This window comes from Haliaeetus albicilla, chromosome 4 (assembly GCF_947461875.1).
Source record: "Haliaeetus albicilla chromosome 4, bHalAlb1.1, whole genome shotgun sequence".
NCBI classification, from domain to species: domain Eukaryota; kingdom Metazoa; phylum Chordata; class Aves; order Accipitriformes; family Accipitridae; genus Haliaeetus; species Haliaeetus albicilla.
The window spans coordinates 31,034,494-31,055,901 of record NC_091486.1 but is presented as its reverse complement, the minus strand read 5'-3'; the positions used below and the strand labels follow the sequence as shown (position 1 = coordinate 31,055,901).

The 21,408-nt window shown below is 40.2% G+C and overlaps 2 long non-coding RNA genes across 3 annotated transcripts; both read left to right on the top strand.

The window, feature by feature from the left end:
* The first annotated feature begins 604 nt into the window (after positions 1-604).
* Positions 605-13,191, top strand: LOC138684985 (uncharacterized). Its single transcript, XR_011324205.1, has 3 exons — positions 605-1,766; positions 12,441-12,649; positions 12,954-13,191. It is a non-coding gene; the product is annotated as an uncharacterized lncRNA (long non-coding RNA).
* Positions 13,192-13,258: 67 nt separating this feature from the next.
* LOC138685125 (uncharacterized) lies at positions 13,259-21,408 on the top strand. Of its 2 annotated transcripts, none has more exons than XR_011324374.1 (3): positions 13,259-13,498; positions 13,612-13,742; positions 19,279-21,408. It is a non-coding gene; the product is annotated as an uncharacterized lncRNA (long non-coding RNA). The 2 variants fall into 2 exon arrangements; XR_011324373.1 differs by lacking the exon at positions 19,279-21,408 and adding an exon at positions 17,226-18,493.

The following is a 21,408-nucleotide window of genomic DNA, read 5'->3' as shown; positions in this document are numbered from 1 at the left end:
CAGTCAAATCTTCTGTTGAGATTTGTTCAAGCTCTGAAGTCCTACAGGGTTTTTGCTCACAGGCCAAGAAGCTGCCAAGCAACTACACATGCCCCAACAAAAGTAAATAGACCCATTTCAGCTTTGCAAATGGTCATGGGTAACAGAACAGCTGAGAATGCTGTGTTCCTTCTTGGGCTTACAATATCAGTCTTACAGTCAAAAATAAGACTGGTGCACGCTCTCAGAAGGAAGCTCAGAACAGGATGATAGCAACTCCCCCGCACTAAGGATGCACCATTTTCAACAGTGCTGACAACACTGTAAGTCTCAACAGCAACTGACAACTTCAGGAAGAATGGTTCTTGTTGTTACATTGAATTTGATCCCCACCACATATGAGACTCATAAGTACATATTTAGCTGGAATTCACATCTCCCTCAGCCCTTTCCTGACCAACATCCCATGGCACATGAGATTGCCCCCGGTCTATATGCTCTTTTGAGACAAGCTCTGCACGTATCCTAGGTAAGTCATTAAAGGCTATACACTGCAGGAAGCATTAAAAAGCAGAAGTGTGGATTTAAGCCTTTAACTGTTAGATGATCCTTGTGCAACTTTGTCCAGGTATTGGGGGGGCAGGATGGACAGACAACGACAGGACAGGGCTTCAGGAGGGGAAGATCCTTCTCTACAAGAGTTCTTTTATCTGCTTAAAAAATTACGTGAGCTTTTGCAGTAACACACTTCACTGTTGTGCCCTGACAACAAATTGTACTGCCTATATGGCTTTTTACACATTCTTGAAACAATGGCTCTCTCTACTGGTGCCTTAACACCCTATACCATAGGCCAGCTCTGCAGAAAAAAGCACTGAATACCCACAGCAAAATGGCTTGCTTTTTTCAGGGAAATTCCTGCTCCTTCATCTCCAGGCCTGATGTTCATTCTTTTTAGTAGGTTTTTCCCAAGTACTGTCCTTAAATACATGATAGCATACGTCCATACATTCTGTATGGTATGTCTAAATAGTTTTATGGTTTTAATATTTTGTACCAGCCACAGAAACTGGTTTGCTGCTAGATAACTGTAAAAGTGAGATTTGGTAAATAATTACAAGAAATCATACATTAACACTATGATTGAAACAATAGACAAAAGTGTAGCCAAGTAATTAACTAGTAGAGGTAGTTACTAATAAGTTTTGCAGTTCTTTGCTCTTATGACTGGATGTTCCTGTACATTAGATAAGAACAATGTTAAAACTGACCATATGTGACTGAAACTATGTTAAGCTCCAAGATCAAAGAACAAGGACGAAGAACAAAGACTTCAAGGTCAGCCAACAGAATTTCAAATGGGTCAGTGGTCGTAAAAGCAGCCCTTTGACTCAAATGGAGGACCATTGTGCATGACCAGATGTAGGCAGTACTATGATAATCAGTTACAAGAATTTTTATGTATATGTATACTGATCTGATTAATATGTAATTAGTTACTCTACATAACCTGTTTGTGCTGAAGCTGTGGCATGCATGTTAGGTGGAATTATCCCCTGTGCATCCAGCACTGCAATAAAGAATGCCTGCTTTCTAAAACTCCAAAACAAGTCTTAGATAGTATTTCTTTACAGGCCGTGAATTTCAGTATCATTTTGGCGACCCAGATGGGACGAGGCTTCTCTGAGACTCAATGGACACAGGATCACAGGACCTCTAGTCGGCACCGAGATTTCTTGAGGAGACCCTTGATCCCCGCTCCCCCGGCTCACAAGCCAAGGACACTGGTAAGATTTTATTCAAAGGCATTCTTCTGTTAACCTGGTTCTGGTATTCTGGTCTGATATTCTGTCTGGTACTCTTACCTGGAAGCCTGACTAAGAAAAGTCAGCAAGGAAAAAATGTAAAAGGATCCTTAAAAATCTGGTATTCTGGTAGAAGTACTTCTCTGATAAAGGGTAGTTGTCTCGCTGGTTGAAGACAGATATACCCAGCTGCTTTAGTTTCTGAGATCTGCTTTATTTGGTATTTTGATTAAGGATTTGGGATCTGACTAGTGATTTTTGACTTGATCTTAGATCACTGATTAATTCTGCTTGATATTTTGACTCAGGCTCTGATATTTGACTTTCCAATTTTTTATTTCTCTATATTGAAGGTATTGATAATGGGAACAGGGCAATCAAGTGAGATCCCTAACAAACCACTTTTGGGATGCATTTTGAAACACTGGAAACAGCTGGGGGTGTTCCAGATGGCAACATGCAGAGAGAAGATTTGATTAAATATTGTAGTCATTGGTGGCCTCTGTATAAGCTCAATGATGGGGAAAAGTGGCCTGTAAATGGAAGGCTAAATTATAACACCATGTTACAACTTATGTTATTTTTGAGACGTGAGCAAAACTGGGATGAAGTTATGTATTGTGATTCATTCTTTACCTTAAAGAATCATCCTGAGTGGCGAAAAGATTGCAGACTTAATACACCACCCAGCAATCCTTTTGTGTTATCTTCAGAAAAAGAAAGAAATTAAAAAGTTGACAATAAACTCAAAAGGCGTTCTGTGTGTAGTATTGGATAAAGATGTTTAAAGTTATACGAGCAAGAACAGGAGGATGATACTGAAATGACAATTGGACCCCAAAGGGCCCAACCTAGAGCTGTTCCCAAGAATAGTGATGAAAGAGAGCCCATGAGTAGTCCTGTCACAGTGCGAACAAGAGCTAAACAGAACAAAGTTATTCAAGCTCCTCTTCATCAGGCACTTGGGACTGAGGGTGTGGCAACTATTAAAGTACCCTTTTCTGTTGTAGATTTAAATAATTGAAAAGTAGCAGCTGGGAGCTATCGAGAAAACCCTGATCAAACAGCCCACACTTTTGAAACAATGATTCAGACTCAGGATCCTGACTGGAAAGACATACAAGTAATAATAGATGTACTTTTTGATATAGTGCAGAGAGAGATATGGTCCGGAGAGTTGCTAGAACCCAGGTAGAAGCACAAGTAGCTTCTAGAGTATTACAAGGAACAGCGGAACAAAATTTTCCATCTGCTGATCCCAGATGGGCTCCTAATGATTTGGCTTAGAGAAGACTGTTAGGTCAGTATCAAAAACAGGTTCTATTCAGAATTAGAACTGCTATGCCTAAGGCAATTAACATGTCTAAATTATATGAAATTAAACAAGATAGAAAAGAGTCTCCCACTGAATTTCTGAGTAGGTTAAAAGATGCTGCTAAGAAATATACTAATCTGGATCCTGAGTCTGAAGAAGGAAAAGGTCAATTGGCTCCTTTATTTATAGGACAATCCTCTGATGATATCAAAAGAAAATTACAAAAATTACAAGGAGCAGATTCTCAAGATTGGGGAAAATTATTAGAAGTTGCTTGGGTGGTATATAGAAGTAGATATTAATTACAGAGTAAAATGAATGCAAGGTTAGTGGCTGCTCTAGAAGTAGAAGCTGATATGGGATGAGGCAGAGGAGTTACCCTCTGAGGAAGGGGACATGGTCGAGGAATGGGACAAGGGAGAGGAATTGGACTGGGCTCACCAGTGGGATCAAATCAGCCCCAGGGACCAAATCAGTGTGCATACTGTAAACAAGAAAGACACTGGAAATGGGAATGTCCCCTGAGACCTACAGGGTCACAAGTGATCCCATTTCCAACTGCACAACCTCAGCGAGTTCCCCCTTTCTTGGGAAAGTTGAGTGAAAGTATTTGACAGGGACTGGAGGGGAGTCTCCCAGCAGAACCTCTGGGTTACAGCTAATCTGGGAGAACAGAAAATTGAATTTTTAGTTGACACTGGAGCCACCTTTTCAGTTTTAAATATCTTAGAGGGGGAGTTAAGTTCTGAAGAAATTACTGGTGGTGGTGTGGCAGGTGAACGAGGGACTAGACCCTTCTTTAAACCTTTGGCAATGAAATTAGGAAAACAATGAGTCACTCATCAGTTTCTGTATTTGCCAAATTCTCCCAAACCCCTGTTAGGGAGAGACCTACTTGAGAAACTGGAATCAGAAATAAAATTTAAAAATTGAGAGATTAAAATTTTAATTCCAGAAACTAAAAATATCAAAGCCGTGGCTTTGTTGTTACAGGACAGTTACCAAAAGCAGAAGATCATACCAGTTGAAGTAGATAATGCTGTAACTCCAATCATCTGGGCTGGGGAAGTTCCTAGTAAATCCAAAGGAGTAGAGCCTGTGAGAATTGATTTAAAGCCAGGATCAAGTCCAGTAAGAATTAAACAATACCCCCTAAAACTGGAAAGTTGGAGAGGGTTAGTACCGATAATACAAAAATTTCTGAAGTATAAATTGTTAAGAGAATGCAAACCCAAATATAACACCCCAATCTTGCCTGTTAAGAAGGCTAATGGTAAAGATTACAGATTAGTTCAAGACCTCAGAGCGATAAATCAAACAGTACAAGATATTCATTCGGTAGCAGCGAGCCCTTATACTTTATTAACAGCCCTAACAGAAAAACAAGAATGGTTCACAGTGTGAGACCTAAAAGATGCCTTTTCCTGTATTCCCTTGGATCCCAATAGTCAAGAACTTTTTGTTTTTGAATGGGAAAATCCTGAGACTGGGAGAAAAGCACAACATACATGGACAGTCTTGCCTCAAGGCTTTAAGAATAGTCCTACCATATTGGGAAATCAATTGGCACAAGAATCAGAGATTTGGAAGAAAGACAATAATCAAAGAATCTTGTTGCAATATGTGGATGATCTGTTAATTGCAGCTGAGACAGAAGAACAATGCACAAAGTTAATTATTAGCCTTTTGTACTTTTTGGGAATCAGTGGATATCGAGTGTCAAAAGAGAAAGCCCAAATAACCCAGAAAGAAGTAACTTATTTGGATTTTGAAATCCTAAAGGACAGAGACAATTAGGAACTGAGATAAAAAGAAGCAATTTGTCGTCTCCCCGAACCTAAGACTCTAAAAGAGTTGTAAGCATTTCTGGGAATGGTCAGGTGGTGTCGCCCGTGGATTGCAAATTATGGATTGCTGGTCCAACCTTTGTACGAGCAGCTCAAAACTTCAAACAATGGTTTATACTGGACTGATGCCGGGAAAGCTGCTTTCAAAGAACTGAAACAGGGTCTAATGGGGGCACCAGCCCTAGGCCTGCCAGATCTCACAAAGACATTTGAACTTTTTACTCATGAAGGAAGGGGTTTAGCTCTGGGTGTCCTGGCCCAATATCTGGGACCAAGTCAGCAAGCTGTGGCCTACTTCTCAAAGCAATTAGATAATGTGAGTCTGGGATGGCCTGGTTGTCTGAGAGCTGTTGCTGCAACTGTGCTACTGATCCAAGAAGCTCATAAGTTCACCTTAGGACAAAGAATTAAAGTGTATGTTCCCCATATGGTAATCACTGTGCTAGAACAGAAAGGGGGGGCACTGGTTATCCCCTAGTAGAATGCTGAAATACCAAGTGGTGTTGCTGGAGCAAGATGATTTTTGCTTAAAAACAACTATCATTAACCCCGCTGTGTTTTTAACAACTGATCAAGTTGAAAGGAAACTAGAACATGACTGCTTGCAGACAATCAAAGAAGTTTACTCCAGCCAACCAGATCTCCGAGATGCGCCACTGGAAGAAATAGGTTGGGAACTATATACCGACGGAAGCAGTTTCATCTGTGAAGGAAAACGTCTATCAGGATATGCAGTAACTACTACTGAGAAGGTAATTGAATCGCAAGCTTTGCATTCGAATGTATCTGCCCAAAAGGCTGAATTGATAGCTCTTACTCAAGCACTGGAACTAAGTCAAGGAAAGCAAGTCAACATTTGGACAGACTCAAAGTATGCTTTTGGAGTAGTACATGCACATGGAGCAATATGGAAAGAAAGAGGACTATTATCTGCACAAGGAACCACCATTCAGCATGTGGAACAAATACTGAAATTGTTAGAAGCCGTTCAAAAGCCAGCAGCAGTCGCAATAATGCACTGTAAAGCACATCAGTTAGGTAAGACTGTCCCTAAAACAGGTAACTGATTGGCTGATAAAGCTGCTAAAGAGGCTGCAGAAAAAGGCATCCTAGCACTAGTTCCAGAGAAAAGTATAAATTTGCCTAAAGAAACTCCCAATTATAATGAAAAAGATGAAGAATTAATTATTAAATTGCAGGCTAACAAAAATGAGACAGGATGGGCTGTAAGACCGACAGGTCAGATGATAGTCCCACCCACAATAATGAGAGAAATTGCCCGAGCTGAACATAGCAAAGTACACTGGAGAACAGAAAACCTTTGTAAACATTTACAAAAGTGTATTTTGAGTAGAGATATGTAACAAATTATTCGAACAATTGCAAGAAGACATGAAATTTGTATACACAATAATCCCAAACCCAGTAATAAAATCATTTTTGGAATTACTAAACAAGGAATTTCTCCAGGAGGATATTGGCAAACTGATTTTATAGAATTGCCTCGAAAAGAAGGATATTGATAAATCCTAGTTCTAGCTGATACCTTTACTGGGTGGCCTGAGGCTTTCCCTTGTCACACCAGCAAAGCAAGAGAAGTAGTTAAAGTCTTACTCAAAGAGGTAATACCAAGATTTGGGGTCCCTGTAGGAATGTCATCTGACAATGGCCCTCATTTTATAGCAAAGATTGTAAGACAGTTGAGCAAAGTATTGTCTATAAATTGGGACTATCACACCCCATATAGACCACAAGCAAGTGGGAAAGTAGAAAGAATGAACTATACCCTTAAGCAACAGTTGAGTAAAATTTGCCAGGAAACCTCACTTACATGGGTTAAAGCATTACGCATGGCTCTATTAAGAATCAGAGTACAGCCAAAAGGGAAAGGAAATTTAAGTCTCTATGAAATGTTATATGGGAGACCATATCAAGGGTCCTATAATCCAAGTACTTTGAGTGCCTTTGGAGACATGTCTTTAAAAAGTGTTATGATTTCTTTAGGAAATTCTTTACAAGAACTTGATCAGTATGTCTCCACAGCTGGACCGTTAGAATTGGACACAACAGCACATCTCTTCCGACCAGGAGATTGGGTATATGTAAAATCATGGACGTCAGAACTACTAGCAGACAAGTGGAAAGGACCATATCAAATCATTTTAACAACATATACAGCAGTAAAGGTCTGGGGAAAAGGACCTTGGCTTCATTATTCAAGAATAAAGAAAGTATCAACAGGGAATTGGAAGTCTAAAGAAACTGGTCCTTTGAAATAAAAAAAAAAATCCATAAATAAGTTCCATGCAATGTACCTGGGAGAACAATTGTGTAAAGCTTATAATATTGGGACTGCTATTAGGAACATTGTCAGGGGCAGTAATCCTCCTGTGTGTTATATGTTTTAAGTATTTTCTTTTAAGTTCTTCTAAACGTAAGGAAAATAATAGTAGATGTAAAATTACAGAGACAGAATCACGAATTGTCATGATAAGAGAATCTGTAGTATAAGATAAACAAAATGAAGCAATTATTGTTAGAGCTCTAATCTTAATACTAGTCGTCCCTGTAATTTTGATAAAGATAATCTAGTTTTGCAATTGATTCAAGGTTTTGCAAAGATACAAAATTTAACCTCAATAACAGCCTGCCTTCCGATTCCAAAGTCAGCTGAAAATCCAATTCCATGGGGAGTATTGACATTGAATTTAACCAAAACTTGGGAAAAGATGTGGGACAATGACAATCATTTTAGTAAATTAAATTGGACGGATTTAGAAGGCAATTATTCTTTAAATTTTGAAAGAAGGAATTATAGCATTTTGAATTGTAACATTACCAAACCATCCACCTCATGGACAAAAGAATTAATTTACCGTCCTTCGGGAGAAACCTGTACAAACACTCCTTGGGGCTGCCAATTGCCAAAACCATGGAAACAAGTGCAAAAAGGAACTTGGGATCATATTCAAAATACTGAATGGTGTTTAGAATTTACTGCGGTTATAAGGTCCTTGTTAGATCCACCCAGAGCCAAGACTATCTATGGAAATTTAGATTGGATTAGACAAACAGAGAAAATCACACATCCTAAATAGAACTGTACGAAGGTTTATACTTGTAATTCCTCTGACCCAGAAATTCAAAGACTTTATCCAGTAGCTAAAGCTCTAAGATGGGGATGTGCTTGTAGAAATTATAGTAGTATTTTAATGATACTTGGTCCCCTCTTAATAATGGAAGGAAAATTTGGCCTGGGATTGACTGTATTAAAGGACAGGTGGAAAGTTTAGGGTTAACTGTTTGGGTGAGTAGTGATGGTATGTGGTTCACTCACCTTCCCATGAAAGGCCAAAGTAAGCAATGGACTTTAGGTTTGTTAACTCTATGCCCTCTCTAGAAGAAATCTCCCTTGCAGCCTCAATGGTGGAACCAGGTAAAGCAAGAATATGATTCTTGGCAATCACCAAGTACTGGAACTAAAATAGGATGGGTATTAGAATCTATATTTTTACCACCGTTAACAGCTCTTCAAAATAGGATGACTCTTCACAATCTTTCACTCCAAGTAGAAACATTAGCTAACACTACTCAAAGTGGGGTAAGTGAACGCAATATACAAGTACAAGCTACTAGTAAAGTGACATTGCAAAATCAATTAGCTTTAGACTTACTACTATTAAAAGAACACGGAGTATGTGGGTACAGTGTATTTTCAAATAATTCATGTTGTATCCACATACCAAATGTGACAGATGATCTAAACCATCAGATAGACAGAATAAAACATGTAGCTCAAAGTAGTAGAGAATTAAAGTCAAGCATAGAAAGTTCTTGGCTAAACAAAATATTTCAAAACTTTGGATTTTCTCTGACTGGATGGTTAGCTGGGCTTTTGCAAAATATAAGTGTGATAGTTATCATCATTGTTATAATCTGTGTCACTTTTCGCTGTCTTGAACTGTGACACAATCTATGTTCAAGTGAGACTACTAAAAGAAGTAGTAGCCTCAAACAGAAAGGGGGGAATTGATAGCATACATCCATACATTCTGTATGGTATGTCTAAATAGTTTTATGGTTTTAATATTTTGTACCAGCCACAGAAACTGGTTTGCTGCTAGATAACTGTAAAAGTGAGATTTGGTAAATAATTACAAGAAATCATACATTAACACTATGATTGAAACAATAGACAAAAGTGTAGCCAAGTAATTAACTAGTAGAGGTAGTTACTAATAAGTTTTGCAGTTCTTTGCTCTTATGACTGGATGTTCCTGTACATTAGATAAGAACAATGTTAAAACTGACCATATGTGACTGAAACTATGTTAAGCTCCAAGATCAAAGAACAAGGACGAAGAACAAAGACTTCAAGGTCAGCCAACAGAATTTCAAATGGGTCAGTGGTCGTAAAAGCAGCCCTTTGACTCAAATGGAGGACCATTGTGCATGACCAGATGTAGGCAGTACTATGATAATCAGTTACAAGAATTTTTATGTATATGTATACTGATCTGATTAATATGTAATTAGTTACTCTACATAACCTGTTTGTGCTGAAGCTGTGGCATGCATGTTAGGTGGAATTATCCCCTGTGCATCCAGCACTGCAATAAAGAATGCCTGCTTTCTAAAACTCCAAAACAAGTCTTAGATAGTATTTCTTTACAGGCCGTGAATTTCAGTATCATACACATTGGAAAGAATCTTCTAAAGAATTGCTTACTTCTACAGTTTAATCTCTTATACTTTCAGCTGATGCTAGCAAAAAAACTGTCTCCTGGGGCTTTGTCAGGAAGACAGATTGCTGTTTACAGATACCCTTGCCTTTTTTTTGTTATTAATATACCCAACAGTTGAGGTCTAATAATTGACAGCACAACGGTGTTGATCTAGCAGCTTCAGTCTGGCTCATAGGTTACCTGCAAACTTTTATTTTAATTTAAAAAGCAATCCCTATACTACTGCTGCCTGATACAAGGTTTCAGGAGACCTTTTACTTATCATTTGAAGGCTCAGTACTGGTTCAAAGATTTGGAAGTCCATTTGAACCTCAAACCTTCAATTCTAAAATACTACCTAAAAGTACCTTAAAAGGAGGGAAATCCTGCTCCGCCCCCCCTTGTCACTTTTGCCTCTAGGAAGCCTTTAACCTTAAACGTAAGTTTGGAGAGTTATTTTGGGTTTTTTGCTTTGTCCATCAACTCCCAACAAATTTGAGCATGTTACCACTAGTACTTCTTATTTAATCCTTATTAAGACATGTTAAATAATTCTTTTTACTACCCTATACATTGAGAAAGAATACATCTGATAGGACTATCAGAAATCTGTAGCTCAAGCCAGAAGAGACTGCAACGTCAATTCCAAATCTCTCTTGGGGTGAGCGAGTTAAATGTAATAACTTTTTTTTTTCCCTCCAATGTCAAATTTAGAATTAAAGCTATTCTCTCATCCTATGGTTTGGCTACTTATTTACTAAAACCAATGGCACTGAACAACAGCTGCAGCGCAGATGTTCAGCAAGGAAAACTATTCTGCACAAATCTGAGCCTGGCCTAACCTGACCAAGAGTTGATCTTTACTTTTACAGATCCAGACAGGCAAATGGACAGAAAACATGAATGCAGTATTTCACAAATGGAAACCTGCATTGACCATACAACAAACTTTACTAAAGAGATCTAAGTTTACACTGAAACAGCAAGTTTTTAAATTTTAACTTTCATTATGAAAACAAGACTCAGACTAGGTTTCCACTTCCTTCGTTTCTATTTTAGTCAGGCATCTTAATTACATTATTGTCTATCACATTGTCTAACATAGTGAAGCATCAGAGTGGAATTTCTCAGCAATCATACCCCAACAATAGAAGCCTCTAAGGCCCATATTCATAGTGAGAAAGGACAGTCATTGCCTCCTATTTATACAGTCAGAAACAGATCCCCTGTCAGAGTCCTCAGATTAAACGTTTGACTGCTGCAGCACATAAGCGCTTTTAGGGCACTTTGATGAGACCTCTTAAAACTAGGACTGAGAAAAAATAAAAGGCTACATGAAGTTTACTGCTCAGGTGTATATGAATTCATTCAAACTAAACATATAACCATACACTGCAGTCTAGACAAACTCTAGGGAAAAACTAATGAGTTATACAGAACATGTACACCAGGAACAAGCTGCATGGTGACACCACAGAAAACTTAATCAGATAGTTAAGTTCCACAGGCTCTGTGCTACTTGGATGATACAAGACAACTATAAATTAGTCTTAAACAGCCAGTTAAGCCAGGTTTATGACTCTGCAGCACAGTGATATGATGCTAAGTACCAGGGACTCTGGAAACAGGGAAGAATACATATACTTAACACAGATTGTTCTCTACAACTCTCTCTATAGGCTTGGACAAGCCTTTTGGCATTTATTTACACTAAGTGCCTAAAGGAGAGGGTCTTCAGTGGAATTTATACCAAAATGACCTCAAAGTAGAATCAGTTTTAAAAAAAAAAATGAAAATAAAACTAAAATATCTAACTAGGATTAAGATTTTTTTGCCTTCTCACCCTAGTAAGTAAAATAAGATGTTGTACGCAGAACTTGTGTTAAGCTGAATGTAATAGTTATTACATTCCATGCTCAGAATGAACATTTGTCTGTTTTGGAGGGGGGTTTTTTTTTTCCGCACTACTCTAATATTGTGGCAAGAAGAGCAATGCACCATGATAGTGCTAACTCTTTTATACAAAATCCTTACATTCAGGTCACACCTCTCAATCAACTGCCTGCTCTAGACCAATTCAACCTAAGACAAGAAGCGAAATAAAGCCTCTCATTGTTCTTTAAATTATTCTATTGATTTACAAATGTACCTCTTGGAGTCATATTCAGGAAATACATTCCAAACAGGACTCCACAGAACACTCACACAGAACTTAAAGTGTGAAACGTCATTATTTGTAGCTTGATCTTCAGAGAAACTGATCACTTACTTGGCTGCTGCTAGAGTCACTGGAAGCTATGAATTCACATCACTCTTAAAATAAAAATCAGACCATGAGTTTCTAAAATACTTCAAAATCTTTGGATAGTGTTATAGAAATTAAACTAATTATGAAAATATTCACCATTATTAAATATGGAAGGCATCTGCAAATTAGTCTTCGGATCTTCACTGCAGCATAAAAGAGAATGAGACTTGCTTTCCTCGGTAATGAGGAGAGAAGTGATCTCCAAAGAGAGTAGCAGCTACCTGCTAGGGCCATTATAATGATGTGAGTTGTTCATTATATAGTATTGACAAATTATTCTGAAGTTTCAGGGCTTACAGATGTGCAAAACATGGTGAGGGGTTAAGGCAGGAGTGAAACCAAACCTCAAGATTTTGCTACACCTCCCCAAGTTTTTTGTTTTGTTTTTTAAAACTGGAATCAAACCTAAATTTTGATAGTTAATTTTATGGTTGCTCTCTCCCATCTCCCAATTTTTTAAAGACAGGATATAGAGCCTGGATCTGGATCAGGAGTTTTGATATCTCCTAGTCATCAGGAAATGCAGAAGGAGACATCTGGAGTAAAAATGAGTAACTCTGAAAAGTATTATGCAAGAGAAGAAGATACTTCCCAACGAACAGAGAGCAGAAGGGAAAAAAAAACCCAAAACAAAATCAACAAACAAAACAGTTGGCAGCAGCTTTGACACTGTAAGTCTTATGGCAGCAAAACTTCTGCCCCTTTTTCTGGAATGTCTTTGACCATATATTTATGTCAGACACTGGTTTCAGTCGTGGTTCAGACACCAAATGCAACACAGTAAGTACTGTCTGGCTTGTGGTACAGATTCTGTCTGCTTCATACCATCAGGATACAGTTAAGGTGGCAAAACAATCATTCATTTGCAGATGAAATTGTATATAGCCAACTGCTAAGTTACATATATGTACATATAAGTACGTACACAACTGATTAATGGTAGAACACCATTCTTCCTTATAACCCCCTCCACAGGGCCAGCAGCACTGAGAAAATACAGCTGGAGTCGCAGAGGACAAGTTCTGGCTCAAAGTATGTTCTGAGATCCCATCTATTTTCCCTCACTGGTCCAACTACTGGTCTCGGGGTAAAGTGAAACAGGAGGGTCCCAGTGCACAGTAAACAGCCAATCTGGTATTGGAAGGAACTACAGGAACAGTTACCAACAGCAGATAATAGACAAAACCAAAACTCAACAACCCATGTAGAGCAAACAGCAATTCTTTACACAATCAATAAACATTGGTTTAACTTCTGGCATAAACCCTAAATCCTAATTTATAGAGGTACATAGTTTCTTTTATCTTTTCCTCAGCTATTCACCATCAGTGAGTACACAGCACAACTTGGGAGTTGTCTTCATGTCTCAGGTTTTCATGCAGAATTTTTAGACCTGGTAGCACAGGAATACATTTCATTTGGGATGTTCATACAACAGTGGACTGCAGCAGTTGTGGTGAAGTCCTAGTGTGCAAATCCTGAACAGATACAAATATTCTCTTATCAGCAACTCTTATGAGGTAACTAACAAATTGGCACAACAATGTCAGCATTTGCAGTTTGCTGGGAAATGAACTGATACCCCTTATCACCATATATCATAAGCACATACATTTTGACACTTTTTTCCTAGTATGTCAGAGCTGCAGAGACTAAAGTCATGAAGAGCATCAGACGAAAGTTGGTAAAGGTGGATTCAGTGTCCAAAACACAGGAAAACAACAGTAATAAAGACTGGCAACACCACAAGGCAGACTGTTATAGGTAAGGTTAATGAACAAAAAGCAGATCTTTTAGCATCTTGCTGAACATAATTGTATGCACCTTTCTAGTTATTTCAGTGGGAGATATAGCAAGGGTATATAAAGGATTAGCATGTTATAGTCAATTTCATCAAAACAGAATGAAAGAGAGGGCCCAGCCAATTTTATTTTTGTGGTTTTGCTTAGTAGTTGCTTACAAGATCAAAGAGCAGGGAAAATTCTTCTATTTAGCGATTATTTTGTAGCTTTTGTGACTGGTAATAATCAACTTATTAAAACTAATTTCATTATTATTAAGCCTCAAACAAGATATATCAAGCATTACTAACAAATATTTTAACTACACTTAAGAGTAAGCATAAGAGGTTTTTTTTTTCTTTTTATTTTGTATCAAAAGTCAAGGATTACAAATCCTATTAACAAGCACACACAGTGACTAGATTTTTTTCTCTCTGTAGACCGCACCTGTAAAGCAAAAAATTCCCAAGTATGTCTACTAGAGCATGCATTTACAATAAACATGGTTTGAGGTTATTTAGGCATGCCTGTTTGCATTAGGGTCATGCCTCAAAACAGAAAGTTGGATTTTGTTGGGCCTTACACTGTAGGCAGCAGGCTTTCAGAAAGACAGAGAAAACCTGTGCAAAGTTAACTAGCAGGCCTGAGGCAGCACAAAGCTCACAACTCACCTGTCTCTTATTGCAGCTTCCCTCTGCTGGACCATGACCTTCTACCATTTGTCCACAGACGAGACTAAGTCAAGTGTGAGCATTTAATCTAGACAGACAGCTAAGAGCCTCAGCCTTTAGAAGAGCAGTCAGAGCAGCAGCACCATTGATTAGGACAAGATAATTTATTATAGGTTGTCTGCATCAAAGTCTTAACATTTTCCCCCAATTTTCCTGTCTGAAGTTCACTACAGTCCTCATGATGCATTTGTTGCACCTTTTTGACCATAACAATGAAGATTCAACATAAGATTCTTGGTGTATTTGATTAACTCATGTGGAGCAGGAAACAGAATAGAGGCAGAATGACCAAGAATAAAAGTTTTGAGTCACCAAGGTTTATCATAGAGGAAACTCTTAACTAGAATGAGATTTAGATGAAAACACAAAACTTTCATCCTATTTCTGATTTGTTCTGACACTTCCCCCACCACAAAAATATTACATAAATACAAAAATAAACACAGTAACAGAAGAAAAAGATTTACATCTAGACTGAAACATTTGTACTCTGAATGAACAATCACCACAGTATCCACAGCATCCAAAAGCATATCACCCAGACCAACAACGTACTACTTCGAGAGTGATTTGGCCATATTAGGATTGGAAAGCTTTGTGGTTTTCCAGGAAAACAAAAAGAGAAGAGAGCCATAAGGAAGAAGAGGACCCATGCGGAGAAGGCACAAGGCAAGGCAACAGGAGGCTGACAAGGAGAGGGTGGCTGGCAAGGCAGGCCACAGCAGCCAGCCCACCCGCTCTCCTCCCAGGAAGGACAAAGCCCTCCCTGACAACCAGCCCCACAGAGATAGCTGTGGGCTTACGTCTGGCTCCGGCCACTTGCCTCCAATGGTCACCCCAGCCAGCAGCACCCACACAGCAGCAGGTAGGAGCAGTGGGGCTGTGGAGGTGAGAAATGGTGCTCGCGAGCACAGGCAGGGACGTGTGCTGAAGCAACTCCCATGCAACAGGGATACAAAAATGAGAACAGACTTACCCAGCACGTCCTCGCCTGCTACTGCAGGAGGGCAGCTCTGCCGCCAGCCTCCACCACCACAAGATGGCTGCCTTCTCAGGCTGTCCATGCCCCAGCACTGAGGGAGAGCTGGGCCCCCTCTCCTCACAGGCACCTTCCCAGCCTCACAACCCCCTCAGCGTACCCCATCACCACCCCAGCCAGAGGCTTCCCCTCAGAGGGACGGCATGAGGGGTTCCCTCCTTAGGGCATGGCACAGGAGGCTCCTATCCCCAGCTCTCACTCTGCTGGTCCCACAGCCTCACAGGGCAGCACCTCCCCACACGCCTTTGGGGGGCACCTTGGGCTGCCCCACATCAGACAGAGCTCCCCAACACCCCCAGCTCATTTTTCACCCCAGGCACAGGTGTAGCCAAGCTCAGGTCACCCCCACACTCATTTATCCTCATTAGCAACAGGCTTTGTTTTGGTTTTTATTTGCCTGAGCTTCATCCACACAGGCAGGTATGGGACAGAGCCATCGCTCTTGGGGGCTTTTTTGGCAGATTAACTTGACAAGAGAAAGGAAAGGAGCAGCTCCCACCTGCCATGTCACAGCAGGCCAGGGTAGTGAATACACCGTAACAGCCTGGCTGGGGGCGACAGGAGCAGTGGGTGAGCCCAAGCCAGCCCGCACTCCAACACACAACCAGCCCACTCCCTCAGACCCTTCCCAAGGGCAGGTCAGACATGCTGGTTCCTCACCTAGCCCAGCCGACCTCCTCCTCTGGCCAGGCAGACACAAAGCTGTCCTTCCTACCATTAACTGGAGCTTCCTCTCAGGAAGCCCTAGCAGACATGGACCCCCCCGCCCAGGCGGGGACACTCTCTCCACTTCGCCCTTTACGCGGACCTGCCTCAATCTGACCGGAGGTGCTTCCCCCGCCAACCAAAAGAGGCCGCAGCGCAGGGAGGAGCCGGCGGAGGCAGCGCGGGGAGCCCCTCTCGCCGGCGGAGGCAGCGCGGCCCCCTGCCCGCGCAGCCCCCTGCCCACTGCAGCCCCCTGCCCACTGCGGCGAGGCCAGCAAAAGCCGCGATTCCCACACCGTACATCTCCAAGACCAGTCGCAGAGAAAACCCGGAGCACAGAAGCGCTCCCCGATGCCTTTTAAAAGCGACAGCACAGGCCGAGGTAAAAAGGCTGGTCGGGTATGCTCCAGAGCTGCATCCTAAGTCCCTGCAGCTCCTGGAAATGTTTTCCTCAGTCCTAGTTTAGAACTGGAGACATACAGACTGTTTGTAGCCTTCCCATTTCACCATAGTGATCCTCTAGCTGACCGATCAGCTACCAGACTTTTAGGCCTTTTTCGACTTCAGCTGTTTCCTCAAAGTGTCCTCTTTCCTGGGACTAGATGAAACGCCTGTGCCTGCCCCCCTCGTGTACTACAACTTCAAAACATTTAGAAAAAATACAGAGGAAAACACAAAGCTGGCAGAGGTTCAGAGAATATAGCTGAAGTAGCAACATATTGGGACACTAAATACTAGGAAATTAACGTAAGAGTCATCAGATATCACAGAGGCCAGTACCTACTGGAAACAACAACAAAAAAATAGTAAAACATTTACCATGTAGAGAAAACAGGCACCGTTGGCCACAGTGAAAGTCCCACGTAAGTAAAATCTACTTTAGTAAGTACATAAAGCATCTCTCCCAAGAATTTTAAATCTCAGTTAACAGATAAGTCACCATTCACAGAATGTCAACTTTAAGTGCATTATTCATTATATTCCTGTTCAGATTCCTCCTGGAAAATGGCAAGAAGAGAAATCTGCACAGGAAAAAGTAAGAGCAGAAAAGGCAGAAAGGCTGCAGCTACAAGTGGACAAGAAGAGGAAGGAACAAGAACAGAAATGGAAAAGGAAAGAGCAGCAGCAACAAATGGAAAAAGTGAAGGCAGATCTGGAAAAGGAACAACAGAGGAACGCAGAGAAGATGCAGTTAGTGAGGATAATGTTCTCATTTGAGAACATTTGAATGGAATGATGACACAGAACTACTGTAGGCTTTGCTTTGCTTTTTGTCAACCAGGCACATGCATCCAAACCCATCAGTGTTCCAGCATGAAGCAACATATATATAAACACAAAGCATCGTCTGATGTAACAGAAGACTAATAAAGAGTGTAAAGGAGCCAGCAAACCGATCCAGTACTTCCAGGCAAATTCCAAACTAGAGGATAACATCACAGACCTTTTCGTCTGTAACACGTGCATACATCAAGTTCCATCTTTTAGCAGCATATTAGATTTTTCCTAAGTTTAGTATTGTGTGTGTGTCTACTAATTTAACTTCATTTTAATACTTTCATCCATTTATCTTTACTCTGAATTTTGAGTCTGTCCTAAAATTACAATTTTCCAACTCATTCATGAAAAATCAGTATCGCCAGTGAATCAAAGTCATTAAATTCAGTTTTTCAACCAACTGTACCTAGCTTACAGCAAGTTCATGAAGATGACATTTCCACACTTTCCATACAGCATCAAAACCACTAGTGAGCATTTTCCCCGACAAAAACCTCAGCATGGTTACAACTACACGGTTATAAAGACATTTCATAGCAATGTAGGTTATTCCTTAATGATAGAAGAATTTTATACTACAAAAAAAATGCATTAAGAACACTTTTGCTCTGCTGATATAGCTTTAGGAAAAAAAAAATCCCAACAAATACTTAAGGCAAAGCTCCGGGAAACCCACCAGTAGCAGGAACAAGCTCTGGTGTAATATAATCACATTTCTATTCACCTTTTGAGATGTTCTGCTTACACAACACATTCTGACACCACCTTACTGCTTTGCTTCTATGTTATACTTACTTTTTCATTAAGAATTATATTTACTGGGGAGAACAGCGACCTCCTTGGGTGATTTTGAAGAGCTGCAGCCTACCTAGAAATGACTGAACACTTTGGAGGGTATCCCCTGGTCACAGGCATTTGTAAGAACCGGATTTGTAGAAGTGGCATCTTTTAATCAGATGGTTGAAAAGAAAGCACAAATCTGGCTTATAAAGCATTTTTCGATGTTAGTGCCATACCCTCCTTAGGTTTATTTCAGCAGGCATTCAAGTCAAACTGCTGGACTGAGAACCCCGAGTTTGGATATTTTCTTAAATAGCACTCAGTGAAAGAGAAGACCTTTAGTTTGATTATCCTTAACTTACCATTTCCAAAATAAGGAGACTATTCCTTTGTTTCATGAACCTCCTTGACTTTCTTTCATGCTCCTTACAGTGTGAATCCTCCTACAAAAATAGCCCATTTTCACAGCCATTCTGTTTACATCTAAATCTCAGCCAAAGCTTTCCATTGCCTCCTTGCTTGTTGCATAGCCTGAGTTCTTGTTCTGGGTTTGTGTTCTTGTTCCACAAAAATGCAGTCCAATTTTTTCTTCCAGCTCTTGTTCTCTGAACTTTCCTAGCTTTCCCTGTGCTCTCCTCCATCCCTTGTTTCCACATCTTTGTTTCATGTAAAGCACATACCTGTATCCCATAGTCCTCACGTCCTCCTCAAAAGCACACATGTAAAAATTATAATTCAGGTTTTTGCCCCCTTACAGACAGTATGAAGGAAAGTAGACCAATTTTTTTTTTTTAATACTAATTTGCAGAACCAACCAGACATATTCTAAGCATCACTAACCAGCACCCATTCTCTCCATTCTAATTTACCTCCCCTTCGCTTTGGCAATCTGCTTAGCTCTTTGGGCTAGAACCAGCTCTTCTTCTGGCAAGAACACTCAGCAAACCTAAGGTTGCTATAGCAATTAATAATAATTTACATTTTAGTTTACAGAAACTAGAAGAAGAGTGGAGGCACCAGGAGGAGGAGGCAGCAAAGAAGTCACAATTAGAGAAAGCAGCACAAGAACATATTTGGCAGCAGCGGGAGGATTACAACAGAAAGCTTCTGCAGTTCCAGAAGAAGAGACATCTAGAGGAACAAGAATGAACAGGTGGTCTACAGAAAGGCTAATGCTTACTTTAGCTGCAGATAATTCATCTGAATGGATGATTTCCAGTGAAGGCATAGATTTAGCCTGTGCATCTGCCATGGCATTCCTGTGACGCTAAGTCCCAAACTTGAAGTACCTCAGCTGCTCCTCCTCTATTAAATAGATATGGTAACAATAGTCCTCTCTTCCATGGTCCCTGCAGCCTGAAGAAGAGAAATTCCACAGCCTAGCTACAATGCAACTGTGCAAGATGCTAGCAATAACAACGGTCATGCTACATCTTTTCATTTCTTGATGTTTGCATTATGTATCTTCTCTGAAAGCCTGAGTCCCAGTAGCTACGCAGTTAAAAAAAAACCCTTCTACTTCTAACAAATAGTTAGAGGAAGGCTTGAAAACCTAAATGCCAAGCAGATTTAAAAAAATCCAACTACAACTTGAGACAAACTCATGTGTTTGAGACAATATTAAATACTTGCAACATCAGTATTATAACAGTATTTTCTTTCTATTTGTAATTGAAGAAAAAAAGATTTCCTAAAGAGCAAGTATGTAAGCAACAGATAGTTGTTGGTGATCTGCTTCTAAGAGGCAGAAAAATGCAGGCAGAAAGGAACAATGCGGTTAGAGGAGGAACACCAGCAGCTGGTGGAGATGGCAGAACACCTGGAGTGTAAAAGAAGAAACTCTGAGAAGACAAGATATGAGGCTGAGGAGCAGATGAAGAAAGAGGAAGATGGTAGACTAACTCTAAAGGAAGCCAAAACACAAGCAGAGCTTTTAATCAGGTACATAGCTATTAATCAAAGAGTTATTTCTTTTCCTCAGTAATAATAATACATCTTTACACCTAGTGCCAGACTATACAAAAATACTTCCGTAGTCAGTTCTATCAGTGTAGTTAACATTGAAGAGCAGCATCTGTACCTTGGGAGTTAGTTAAGCTGCCTTCAATTCAAATGCCAAGACACAATGCAGTTCTTTTGCTATTTAACCAGTTTTCCAATGATTCCCCAAATTCCATCAACACTTCACATACATCTTATCTGTATTCTTTAACTGTTTTAAACATTCACTTACACGACAGAAAGAAGCCCAACTAGATTTCCCTGCACATCTGAAACTATAACTACCTTTACACAGTCCATTGGAGCAGACTCCAGTATAGCATGCTTCCAGAATTCATTCCTACCAGCACCTCAGAAGACAGGAAATGGAAGTCTGCACACCACATACTAAAACGCTGCAAATAACGTAACAGACCTTCTTAAGGGAAGCCTAGATCAATTTGTCAGGCACAAAGCAATACTAGGTATAAGAGGATACATGGGACCTACAGCTGAGCAGGAATAACTATCTCCTGCTTGCTCTATTCATACTGTTGCAGCACGAGAACATACTGGCCCACAAGAAGGCATTAGCATAAGCCAACATTTTCTTCCCCAACCCATTCCAAACCTTGCTCAAAGCCAGCTCCCAGGGGAAGTCCAATCTCCTGTCCAGGCTCAGTGCCTCATAAGGCACTGCACGCACTGTGGCAAAGTCAAAGAAACTGCCAGTGAACCAGCAACGAGCTAACTGAGTGTGTAGGTTTCAAGTCAAAGCACCAGCTTTCTAACCCAAGGAAGAATTCTGTCCTATGTCTGCAATCCACTTTATTAACACTGTTTGCAGACAAAGAGCTGATCCGGTACAACATCTGCAACTCCAACAAGCACTACTAATAGAAGCTACCAGACTAGAACACATTCAAGATGCTCATTGTTCATGGGTGTTTTCTTATTTTCAGCTGCTTGAAAAACTAGGCCTGAAAACCATACAAAACAATAAATAAATGCTTTGTGCCAGGAATGGGTCATTGTAATGAGCTCTTTCAGTTCCAGTCTAATTCATTCCAGCTTGATTCAAAAGAGGAACAATATTCCTTTTTGGGATAGGTGCTACTCTCATTCACAAATTATTT